This window comes from Mizuhopecten yessoensis, unplaced genomic scaffold (genome assembly GCF_002113885.1).
Source record: "Mizuhopecten yessoensis strain PY_sf001 unplaced genomic scaffold, ASM211388v2 scaffold3963, whole genome shotgun sequence".
In the NCBI taxonomy this organism is placed as follows: domain Eukaryota; kingdom Metazoa; phylum Mollusca; class Bivalvia; order Pectinida; family Pectinidae; genus Mizuhopecten; species Mizuhopecten yessoensis.
This window is the reverse complement of record NW_018405307.1, coordinates 257,050-269,461: the sequence shown is the minus strand read 5'-3', so window position 1 is coordinate 269,461 and position 12,412 is coordinate 257,050. Positions and strand designations below refer to the sequence as shown.

General features: G+C 33.5%; 1 protein-coding gene, 1 long non-coding RNA gene and 1 other non-coding gene across 3 annotated transcripts in view; 1 reads left to right on the top strand and 2 right to left on the bottom strand.

Moving 5' to 3' along the window:
• Positions 1-12,412, top strand: part of LOC110448268 (receptor-type tyrosine-protein phosphatase mu-like) — a 183,336-nt gene that overhangs the window by 35,283 nt on the left and 135,641 nt on the right. The gene's annotated exons all lie outside the window — the stretch shown is intronic.
• On the bottom strand, positions 4,248-4,338 carry Trnam-cau. Its single transcript is given in 2 exon segments — positions 4,248-4,283; positions 4,302-4,338. It is a non-coding gene; the product is annotated as a tRNA-Met (tRNA).
• On the bottom strand, positions 8,364-12,084 carry LOC110448274. The gene is made up of 3 exons (XR_002462694.1): positions 11,928-12,084; positions 11,388-11,523; positions 8,364-11,137 (listed from the first exon to the last, which is right to left on the bottom strand). It is a non-coding gene; the product is annotated as an uncharacterized LOC110448274 (long non-coding RNA).

Sequence of the window (12,412 nt, the reverse complement as noted above, 5' to 3'; positions counted from 1 at the left end):
CTACTGAAGAAGGTAAGCTATTCCATCACTGTTATCATCAATCATTAACTTGTCATACTTTACTATGACTATTGTGAATTTGTGAAAAGACGAACATACCGATTGCTTTAATAAGCATAACATTAAATACACCTTTCAGAATCCCTTTTTCACTGCACTATATTTTTTTTTCTTTTTTGTATATACCGTGAATTAATTCAGAGAATAATAATAGCAAAAATCACTGAAATACATCTTCAAACCTAATATACGGTTCTGTACTAATTTTGTTATGTTATAACACGTTTGTAAGAAACCACAGACTAAAACACTGTGCTGGTGTCCTTTCATCCTTATTCGTTATATACACATTAACAATTTAACAAATGATTCATAAAAAAANTTTTCTTTCTATCTTTGTTTATACATTTTTCAGATAATTCGAAATTATGAATTGTTACGAAAATTTAACAAATACCTCAGTACCAGCATTAGGTAGCGCGTAAGTCTCATAATAACATAACACAGAGCAATCTGAAGGTCGTGAGTTCGATCCTCACCCGGGGCACTGTATTTTTTATTCTACCCTTAATAATACAGTTGAGATATTTTCATAATAGGTTTTACTCAGAAAATCCGTATTATTAAAAAGACATTGGATGCATCAGATTTTGTATACGCATTCTGCGTCGTTTTCTTTAGGTGTTTATCCATAGGGTGTACTAGGATATTACGAAGCGTCTGGTGGGGCTTCATGGTTGTTGCTATGCCGTGACCGCGATATATCCTCTGGATGGTTTCGGATATACCCTTTATATATGGGATGACCATTGGACCTTTGTTTCTGTTCTTATCTTTAATTTGTCCTTTCCTGTTCTTCCCCTTTCTTTGATACTGTTTTTGCACCCGTTTTAGGGCCCAATCCGGATATGCACATGCTCTCATTGCCCTAGCGATGTGATTCTTCTCTCGTGTTTTGTCCTGTTGTTATGTGACTACTGTATGCCATCAACAATGTGCGAACGACGCCTAACTTCTGGTACAGCGGATGGTGAGATTTGAAGCTCAGATATTGGTTTTTATGGGTCTTTGTTTCTAAAGACCAATATATTTACGGTTATGTCTTCTTTCCTTACCAATAGAGTGTTTAGGAAGGGCATTATGCCGTTGGTTTCTTCCTCACATGTCAATTTGATGTTGTTAGTGGCATCTATGATGTTGATGTGTGTGGTCAAAGCCTGCTGTGACCCCTTCTTGCTTATCTCAAGTATGACGTCAACATATCGTTTCAATATACTATGCTTGCATTCCATGGGGGCAGTGGCTAATGCTTCTTGCTCCAGATTTACACCTTTGTGTGCATATGCTTCACTAGTCATTTGCCTGGTGAAGGTGACAGAGTACATACCGTACGAGTCATTGAAACGTGTTTTGGTTTTGTTAAAAAAAACAATTATGTTGTTACAATTTCATGCATAACTTTTCTATCTTGCCATATACACATTGATGTTCTTTTTATCAATTATAACATACATGAAACTAGAAAAACAAGTTTTGAATTACTGATAAGTTTGCGTGTAGAAAATATTTGTTTAAAGGTCATATCGTTACCTGACTTAAACTATAGCCTATCCTGCCCAAAACACTTAAACTGATATAGACCAAATATGTTGATATATAAAAGTGTTATAAGTAACATTAAAAGGGGGAAAAGAGAAAATTCTAACGTTGCTAACTTATGAACAATATATATTTAACTTGTATACAGGAACTGTTATTGTTTTGCCCGTAATTAAAGTCTGCTTTGGACTCACTTGGTAAAATAAATATAACCTGTATCACATATTTAGATTGCTTATTTCGTGCCTCTATAGAACAAAACACCCAGATATTGGCTATTGAGAAGACACTCGTTTCTTGACTCGCATTGGTATTTGGTCTTATAGATTCACATATGTACTAGTGCGAAAACCCCGTGGGCAAACAAACAAACCGGGAACAGCAAGTGGAAATCCTGATTTTTCCACCGACACCCCAACCAACCCTTTAGTGGCCAACTGTACCTGGTGTTACTTGCTCCCTTCGAACAGGGACTTAGGCTATCGTACATTATACCACGTGCTATATGATCGAGTGAGTTTAAGTATTTGCTTTAGAAAGCTGTCAAATAGACTAATAGACCAGAGGAATAAACTAGTGCCTGGTTCGCCACTAAAACAAACTTTATTCATTTTACTAATAGCTCTCCTTTCCCCCGGGTGTTAGCACGCGGGGATCTTACTGTGGGAGGAAACCGGAGAATCTTGAGAAAACAAACGTAGTCGGCAAGTTACTCCATACCTGTTCACTTCCGATCAGGGAATCGAACCCCGGCCGCATTTGTGAATAGTAAATTGGACTTTTCCAAAGTAGATACTTGTTCGTAGTTATAACTGTGTCCGTGTGACTATGCCTTCGATTTAGTTTATAGTCACTTGTATACATTGTCTCTTGCTTAATTTTTCTTTAAAGTTAAGGATAATGAGACACCAATGAATTCATCTGGTTTTAATTTTCTCACAAAAATATAAGATAATACAAAAAATTGATATGAAGCAAAACATTGAAAAATGTAGATAGTTTCCTTAATAGTGGTGATTTAAACATTGTCATTTAAAAATATATAATCGTGATCATATTTTCACGTCTATATTTTCACAGTATTTATCTAAATTGATCTCGAATCATTTTACTGTGATTGAGTCTTTAACTAATAATGAGGCTATACCAAAATCGTGATTACTGTCCTCAAATCGAACTTTAGCTGATATCAGTCATTAGTACTATTTTATCTATAATGTTTGCATATGATCAAGACCTTTTTGTAATGTCACTTGTGCAAGGAGTATATTGCTGACTCTCTTATCACAGAGATTGTTTTTCAATTTTAAATACAAGAGTAATGTCTCCACGCATTCTTTGATATCTAGTGGTTGGTAGATTTAGCTGTCAGACACGTTCTGTAAACGACCCGTTTGTACTGGATTTCCGATGCTTTACAAGAATCCTTATATACGCTTTCTCTTCAAAACATGTAATAATTTGAAACAAAATATGGGATATTCCCTTAATGAACTGCAAGTACTGCCAGGTTGCTTGTGATCGACTAAAAACGTAAATGTGCATTGTCTGCGAAACACAAGAAAAGGCAATGCAAGTAAAATGAGTCAAGTTACTAATTTACCTGACAACACCGTTTTTCATTCATGGTCATTGCTTTAGTTTTGAATCATTTGTATACGTCTTAATGAATATACGTAAAAAGTAAGGGGGTGTTAGGATACAAATGCTTTCATTTTGTTCTTTTGTTTCGTACACACAATTATAAAAAAAACATACAACGAACCGTTTAATATTTAATACACAATTTTAGTTAGTATCAAAAGGACAATAGCATTGCTACATTTGTGTATGTTACCTTTAATTTCAAGATGACAAGATAGATATATAATTAGTTTCATCTAAGTTAAATTCTTCTTTCGAAACCACAAGATTAAAAACACATTTAACATTTAACATCCAAGCGTAAAAAGGTGATATGCAAATGCATCGATAAAAATAGCATCGCAGGCTTAATTATTTAAACAAAATATTGTTTAATTGTATAACGTTAGACAGACGTTACTCAAACAAAAGTTCTTATATCTAGCAATAAGTATTTATTTAAATACTTAATAACAACATAAAAACAAAACAAAATATGTTTATCAGAAAGCCAGACAAAGCCAATATTTACTACTTGGCCATCGTCTATTTAAGACTTATCAGTGGCTGAAAGAATGAAATATAAAGCAAAAAGTCATACAAAAACGATATGGAAATGAGGTAAAATTGCAAATAAAAGGAAATCTGCTTTGTAATCCTTAATATTGTTAAATATTTGTACTTTTGGATAGAGCAGCTAATGTGTTTCTTTAAGTTGTATTTTATATAAAACTTGCCAAAATACACAAAAGAAATTACAGTTTTCTATTAATTATTTTGGCAATGCCACCACATATTATCAAGACTCCACTTCACTAAATGGCAGTATATTATTATACTTTTCAAAATGTATTTAACTCTAAACATTAGGTCAGGTTGTTTTATTGTTTTGATGACAAACGTTTTTTATTGACTTTGTGAGAAATTTAAAGTCAGCATCCAATGTGTTCTTAATAATACTGATCTTGTGTGTAAAACATATAACCATAATAATTTAACTATACTATTTAAGATTGAAAAAGAAATGCCCCGGGTGAGGATCGAACTCACGACCTTCAGATCGCTCTGTGATATTTGATTATGAGACTGACGCGCTACCTACTGCGCTACCAAGGCACATACTACAAAATAAGTAGTTGTTGCCGAGTTTAATGCGTTTTACAAACCAAGAGCATTTAGCCGAAATATATATTTTGTACATGCTGGTACTGATTTTTTTGTTAAAACTTTCGTAATCATAAATGATTTCAATTTATCTGACAAATGTAAAAAATAGAGACAAACTATTTGATATGTCCCATAATGAATTGGTGAACGCCGACTGCCAGGCAAAAACAGTATGTGCTTTCGTACATTTATTGCAGGCCACATTAAAGGATCACGATGTAGCTTGACATATGACAAAGTCACCTGACAACTATGATCCCTCCGATCACCGAGACTTTGCATTCGTTTTGAATAATTTGCATACGTTGTATTACATTGATGTATAGAATACAAGGACATCGATTCGTTTTATTTAATCTATAACTCTAAACGTTTAACGTTATTTAATGTAGAAAATTAAGAAAAATCGTTTAACATTTAGAACACATCAGCTTTTAGCAGTTCTTAAATCTACAATACAATCGATACGGTTTTTTTTGACAAAATAAACCGTAACCCTTTTCTGTTTTTTTTTTAATTTTTAATACTGTTTACAAGTATCTATTATTTATTAAATATTGTAAGTGTATAATATCACAAGCTGACGACGTTTTTGTTATTTTATTGGATTGAAATATACGACTTGGTACTTCCTGTTTACATGATTGCTATCAAAAACAACTTTTCTGAGCATTTTCCCCCCGATTGTCTTGTGTTCGAACCCAATATATCGAAACAAAGTTAATTTCATTATGGTCATTTAAAATCGAGAGAATTTGTTTATCAAATGCCAAACAAACTTAAAATTTAACGCACTATTTTGCCATGGCATCCACTAAGGACGATTCGGAAGAAATTAAGTGAAAACAATCCAGAAAAAGTGACACTATTCTCACCTCCTTTTTTGCTTGCATTTTTACAATTTAAGCTCGCTCGATTATTTCTTTTTGATGTAAGAGTGTTGTGTACACCATGCCAAAATAAATATCCTTCAACGTCATATTTCCTTCTCGACGACATATCCAGCAAAAGTTGTGACGATATTTACCTGTGAAGTGACAACACTTTTACCTTTCTGTTTAACGTGGTGATAAAATAACACGATTATTCATGTTCCTAACTTCATAAAATGTACAGGTAACAGTTGATTAATTACTGCATGGCCTTACCTTCGAATCGCTATTTTCTGTACAGATGAAAACTGCTTCTCAATAAACTGTATTGCCGACGTTTCGTCAACTTCTTTTTTGTCGATGACCATTCTCATTGCTGGACTGATTTTTTAGCAAAGGTACTTCCTTACGTTCTATTTAAATTGATTATTTTACATCAACATGGATAATCTGTGGTAGGATATCGTCAATTTTTTTTTAATACTTCAATACAATTTTAATGTTTTGAAAAAAATATCTTTACAAAAAACAAAAAAATATAGAAAACACGTGCCTCGGTAGCGCAGTAGGTAATCATATAAAACAGAGCGATCTGAAGATCGTGAGTTCGATCCTCACCCGGGTCAGTAGATATTTTGAAACTTTTTTGAATAGTATAATGAACTTATTTGTCTTTAAACTCATTATTTTGTAATATCAGTAAAATTTTGTCAATGATGATAGTGTGTTGAACTATTTCTCACAAAATCAATTATAATTGTATATCACTTAATGTTTGAAACAATTAAACAACCTGACTTAATTTATCTTATTGCGTTACATAGGTATTTAAAAAGTTAACAAAATGAATATAAACACACAAAAAGAAATAAATCAAATGGGAAAAAATATCGAGTACTCAGGAAATGTTAACTCACTATGATCACCATTTTAACGTGTGTCTAGGGATGTCTTGTCGGTTCTGTATATTAATTTTAAAAACATGATAACCAAATCGAAACTCAGCATGCGCTCTTGTAAATATTATCGTGCTTAGATATACAAAGTTAGGGTGCAACTATTCAAAATGTGCGAAAATTTAACCAGAATGTCCAACAAAAATTTCAACAGTATTTGTCCTACACTATATGGCTATTTCCTCCCTTTGGGACTCACCAGTGATATTTACGGTCAAATCATATTCAGTACATATTCTGAAAATTGTTAAGAAAACCTAACACACGGTAAGGATTCCTATAACATGCTTAACATTGCTACCCATATACAACTTCTATCTGCAAAATATATTGTACGTTGAAACTAGCATTTCCTGTACACTTTGTCAGCTACAATTCCAGCTACAAAGATGCAGCCAACCAGTGTGGTCGATATCCTTCTTTTGGCGTAAAATAATCAGCTAAAATAGAATGTAAGTAAGAACTGAAAGTAGGAAATCAGCCCAGCAATGAGAAAGTTACACTTTTTTACTTGATAAAAACGTTCTCAATGCAGTTTGTGATCACAAGTTTACATCCATACATCCTACGTTAGATCAAGGATTAGTGGACCTACGTTGTTACTTAAAAACGTTATGGAGTTTGGATTGCTTATTAGTATTGAAACAGTGGAAAATTAGTTGTTAATTATTGTGAGATATATTTAAAAATGGAATATGCCGATGATGCAATTGTGAGAACGTTGAAGAACGTTACTAATGTCGTTGTTGAGTTCGGTGGCAAGGTCTTATAACATAACACATGCAATACTTTGAAAATGACTTGTTACTCACTTCTGGTCGACTTGTTTATGTTACCTTGTTAGGCTTAATTTATTGAAGAACGTATCAGGACCAGTGACAAAATCGTTCAATATCACTATAAGATATAGTGAAACTCCTGCCTCTTTTTCATTCCCGTTCTTAAGTTACATCATGGCATGCAGGGTCGGCCTACGACTAAGCTGTACGATAACCTTTACTGGTCTTGAAAGTAACATACCTGCTTCGGAAACATATGGTGTTTATATGTCGCAGTTGTTGTTCCGGTATACGAGAGTTTGTCCTGATCTGTCATTATAAATGTCGACGGCTGACGTACAATACAGGATTTCCAAAGATGCAGGTTGATGATGAAGAGTGTTCTATTTTCTCCATTACGATTTTGACAGAAACTATGCAACTTGTTTTGTGTGATAGCAAGACCTATTGTTTCATTATGCCTATTAGTAAGCCTTGTTGTTTTGTTATCGCTATAAGGGCGTGGCGTTACTTGGATTGACATTTACCATACCGGAACACATGAAGGACGTATGGATGTCCGACAAAATTGCATAACGTTGCATACATCTATGACGCGGTGGTGACGTTTTCATGGTAATGACGCGAGTGGGCTGTCTTTTCCCTTACTAGAACGGGTTGATCTTCTCCATTGCGGAAATAAGAATATTTCTGTGCAATGTAGAAGGATTAATACATAATCAATTTACTGTATGTACTGAGCAAATATCTGCCAATCAGATAATAAATGATGTCATAACCTGAAATAAGCACAGGAAATAAATATTAAGTAACAGAAAAAATACAATCTAGTGCCACATACAACGTTTACTTTATTCAAATTTAACATATTTTTTTTATTTCGATGTTCAATATAAGATAATGTTTGATACAACTATATAAGGGTTCTTCACCATTAGAGTAAGACACTAAAGATATTCTAGTAAGCATTAACTGGTTTAACAGTCTTTCGCACTGCTAAATGAGCTAAAGCAATTGTCGTCCTAGCCGAGTTGGTAGGAAGCGGCTGGTATTTTAACATGGTGTAATATTCCCCTTACAGAACAATCGTCGTGATGAGTTTTGCATGGAATATAGACATTCTTGTGTATCGCTAGTATTTACGTAAATATTTCCCGGATCACCACAGGGGCGTCAATGAAGCAGAAGTAAGTTTTTCTATTACATCCGCTAGGAGTTGGGATTCCTTGTTTACAAGTCTTACTATCTATCGAATGAGCTTAAGTTGAATGAGAAAAGATAATATATCACTGGCTGCGTCAGAAGAAAGCGGATAGTATGTTACCATGGTGACAGATACAATTAAGTCACTATGCAGAAACAACTCGTTAGTAAATTCCAAACAAAATGTGATATGACAGTTAGTTACACTGCAGCATACAGTAAAATATCGTATACAGTACAACTCAGCATACAGGTAAGCGCAGCATACCATACAGCAAAACTTGCTACATAAAAAAACACCTGGCAGCACTACACTCATTACAATACAATACACAGTAAAACACAACATACTACAAAAATGCACTACTTACCTGGCAGGACAACACAAAAGGCAGAATAACACTCAGTACAATACACCACACAGTAAAGCACAACGTACTACAAAAAGCTTACCTAGCAGCAAAGCCAACAAGACAGCACAGCATAAAGTACAATAAAAAACGCAGTACAGCACAAATTACTGCAAAATAGCACTGTTTTCCTGGCGGCAAAGCACACAGGACAGCACAACATATACATGTAGTACAATACAACACACAGTACAGTGAAACTTACTGAAAACATTACACATTACTTAAACATAACATAAAGTTTAACACAACTTGCAATAGTACACACATTACACATCATACAGTACAGCACAACTTTCTGCAAAATAAACTGCTTACCTGGCAACACATCACACAGGACAGTACAGCATACAACATAACATAACTGACAGTGTTTCACATCATACAGCAAAACACAACACATGGTAAAACACAACTTACAGTAAAACACAAAATACGGTATTACAACTTTATAACATAATAACTCAGTATTCGGTATAGCATGTTACATAATACATATTTTCAATAAATGTTAATAAGGGTGTATAGAAAACAAGGACACATTGTTTAGTTTCGGTTAAAAGTAATTCATATGAAAGTATAGAATATATGCAAATAGTAAAATATAGCTTACTGATAGATTGGAATGTATTTGTATAAAATAGATCGTTTGTAATTGATAGAATGTTTTCCTTCCTTTAATTTTCTCTACTTAGCTTCATTTCTGGTTAATAGTCGATGTTCAAATGCGTTTCATATTTGAGACCAAAACATATTATTTGGTAGATAACATTGGGGTAATGATGAGGACAAAATCCTAGAAATGTTCATATTTGGAACAGTCTACCATTTGTGATGATCTCATCAAAAACTGTTAAATCATATGAGTCTTGCCTCGACCATCACCTGAGAAACTAGCCGACACGCCATCATTACAGAGAACCAACTATTATCCACCTGTGGTTAATGTATTGATTGGACATTAATTTCAAAGTAAAGAACACACGTTATGTATTCGCAATACTTGCTTTTAATATACATCCAAACTAAATAATCTGACATTTAAAATCACTGTGCAGGAATATGTTCATTAGATGTCATAAACATTATATAATTATAGAGATTTGTTTTTTAATATGTGTATATTATGGAACATGTTCATCGTCACTTATTTCTTTGTAAGTTTGTATCCTCTCGTATCAAAAAGGGCAGCAACTCAAACTCATTTTTGGCTTGCTAGGGTTATATGCCGATGGGAAGTATGGGCACGTGTTCATCGGTTTCTCACGTTTTTAAGTGTTTATAAAGATTGTTTTTGTTTTTGTTTTTAACAACTTTAACAAGTATTAAAAAAAAAAAAAAAAAACATGTATGTATCGGATGAATTCATAAGTTTCATTTCAAGATATCAGAAACCTGCAATGTTAACAATATAACCAAAGGACTATATTTCGGGGCATTTGAAAAAGATATGTATTTAGTGTTGCTTGTCTCTCTTATGGTCTCACCATTCTGCTCGTTCTTGGTAAGGCGAGTACTTATTCCGTAACGAACCAGGTCAATATTTGATTACCTAACCTCATTGTCCAAAATGTTTACGTCCTTTACAAGTTATTATATTAATAGAGCCTGATCAATGAAGTTGATTTGTAAATAATATAGTCTGTACGTTCTATATTACACCTTCATGACTTGTACATAACCATAACCATCATCATGATTACCATAACCATCATCCTCGTCATCATGGAATACAGAGAGAGAGAGAGAGAGAGAGAGAGAGAGAGAGAGAGTCTTGAGAAAGGGGAAGGGGAAAATATTTATAATGTCACATGGAATTTTAACGTAAGCAACTGATATATGTGAATGCCTTACAACAGAAATTCAATAATACTTAACATAAACTCAGATTTATGTGCGTAAACTGTTCCAATTAATTATTCTAATGATGTTATATAGTTAACACTTTCTCCATAACAAAGGTGATGCATTTACATTAATAGTTTATATTGTCTTTTGTATTAAGGCGAACGATACCCACTTTTCATTCAAGTGATATCCAATGCACATTGTCTTTGTTCAGTTGATACGCAAATCGGTTGAGTTGAAAACATATGTTGTTCCACTGTCATGCCACAATCAAAGTTAAGTTGTATTCAATTAATATGCGTGTACGTGGAAACATTTTCATCACCTTAGTTCGGCTCTATAAGCTGGACAGGTTTTAAATCGTTTATGGTACATGTATACAAAAAAATATCCCTCTGCGAATGTAATCACTATATAAGTGCTGTTTATAATAATCACTCAAACCATGAGGAGAGGAAGCAACTATTTGAAAACATTCTTCGAAGATGCAGAAAATCAAACAAAGTCAACATATTAAGTGTAGCAATATACATGTACTCATTTGATTATTTTCAGTTGATGTGAATCTATATACATTTGGCGTGTAACACTATACACGTATTGAGTTCTTTTCAGTTGACGTACACGTCAGTTGAATCCAGATATAGCCCCAGAATGTTGTAGCAGTACTGGTATTGTTTCTAAAATGCAATAAAGGACATATTTCAAGACATGCATCAATTAAACAGTGAACATGTTTTTGGAAAAAAAATCATTTCAGTATGTCTATTAAATAAAAAAAAGAATGAAATGATCACAGCATTTATACTTACGTCATCATAATGATCATCAGACGTTATATGGTTATTGAAATAATCATTATTAAAAAAGCTAAGACAAATCTTGGCTGTTTGATACAGATAACATTCTTGCATTATTTACAAAACTTACAACATTTTCTAGCGCCTCTGGTCGCCGCTTTTTCAACCGCCTTGCTGTTTGGAATATGTCCACCTCCTCGTCCATCTTCATTTGATCTCTGATATTGGATATACAACAGAACAGTCCACTTTGTGTACATCCGTCCCTGCAGAAGACAAATAATATCATCATATAAGGCTTACAAGAATACTGCACCCGCAACAAAGTTGGTGTCACTATTATTCTGAGTTAATATGAAGATTAATGAGTGGAAAGATATTCCGTTAAGATTTATACGTCAAACCAGTTATATTTTGTTTATCGAAAATGTAATGCATTACAATTTAATTACATTGGATATTTTACACATGTATAATTATCTGATAACATATATGTCATTAATTCTATGTAATATTTGAAATAATTCACTCTATGATTTTAGCTTATCAATTAAACAAACTATTGCTGATTTAATTATAGAACTGCTTTATAAACTTATTCTTTGTAAGAAATGCCATAACGCTGACGGTTTCATCAACCCATTCTGGTTTAGGACAGCGTCTTACTAACCGACACATGACAACAACAGGTCTTTTGTTGTCTGACCGTCGCCGACTGTCTAGCTGTTCCAAAAGATGGAGAAGAGACGAGTCAGATGGAGGCAGTAAGGAGTTCGATGACCACTGGGACAGGCTGAAGATCCTGATAGTCTCACTTTCATCGCCGGATCGCTGTGAACCAAATAATGATGTGTTCAAGAAACAAAAAGTTTAAAATAGATTATAAATTATAGTCTGATTTAATTGAATAAAATAGCATATGTAAATCTTTTTAATGATTTATCTACCTAATATATGATTTAGTAATAAAGCAGTTTATTCTTCGCTTTTACTTCAGAACTTATACATTTATACTCAAATATCAAGTATTCGAATTATCATCATAAAGTGAAAATATCCCTTTACTGGTTGACAGTTTCTCCGATTCTCAATAGCATGGCAATTATTACTATTCATTTGTTAGGGTATTTGTCTGACCTCCTAGTGGCCTTCAAA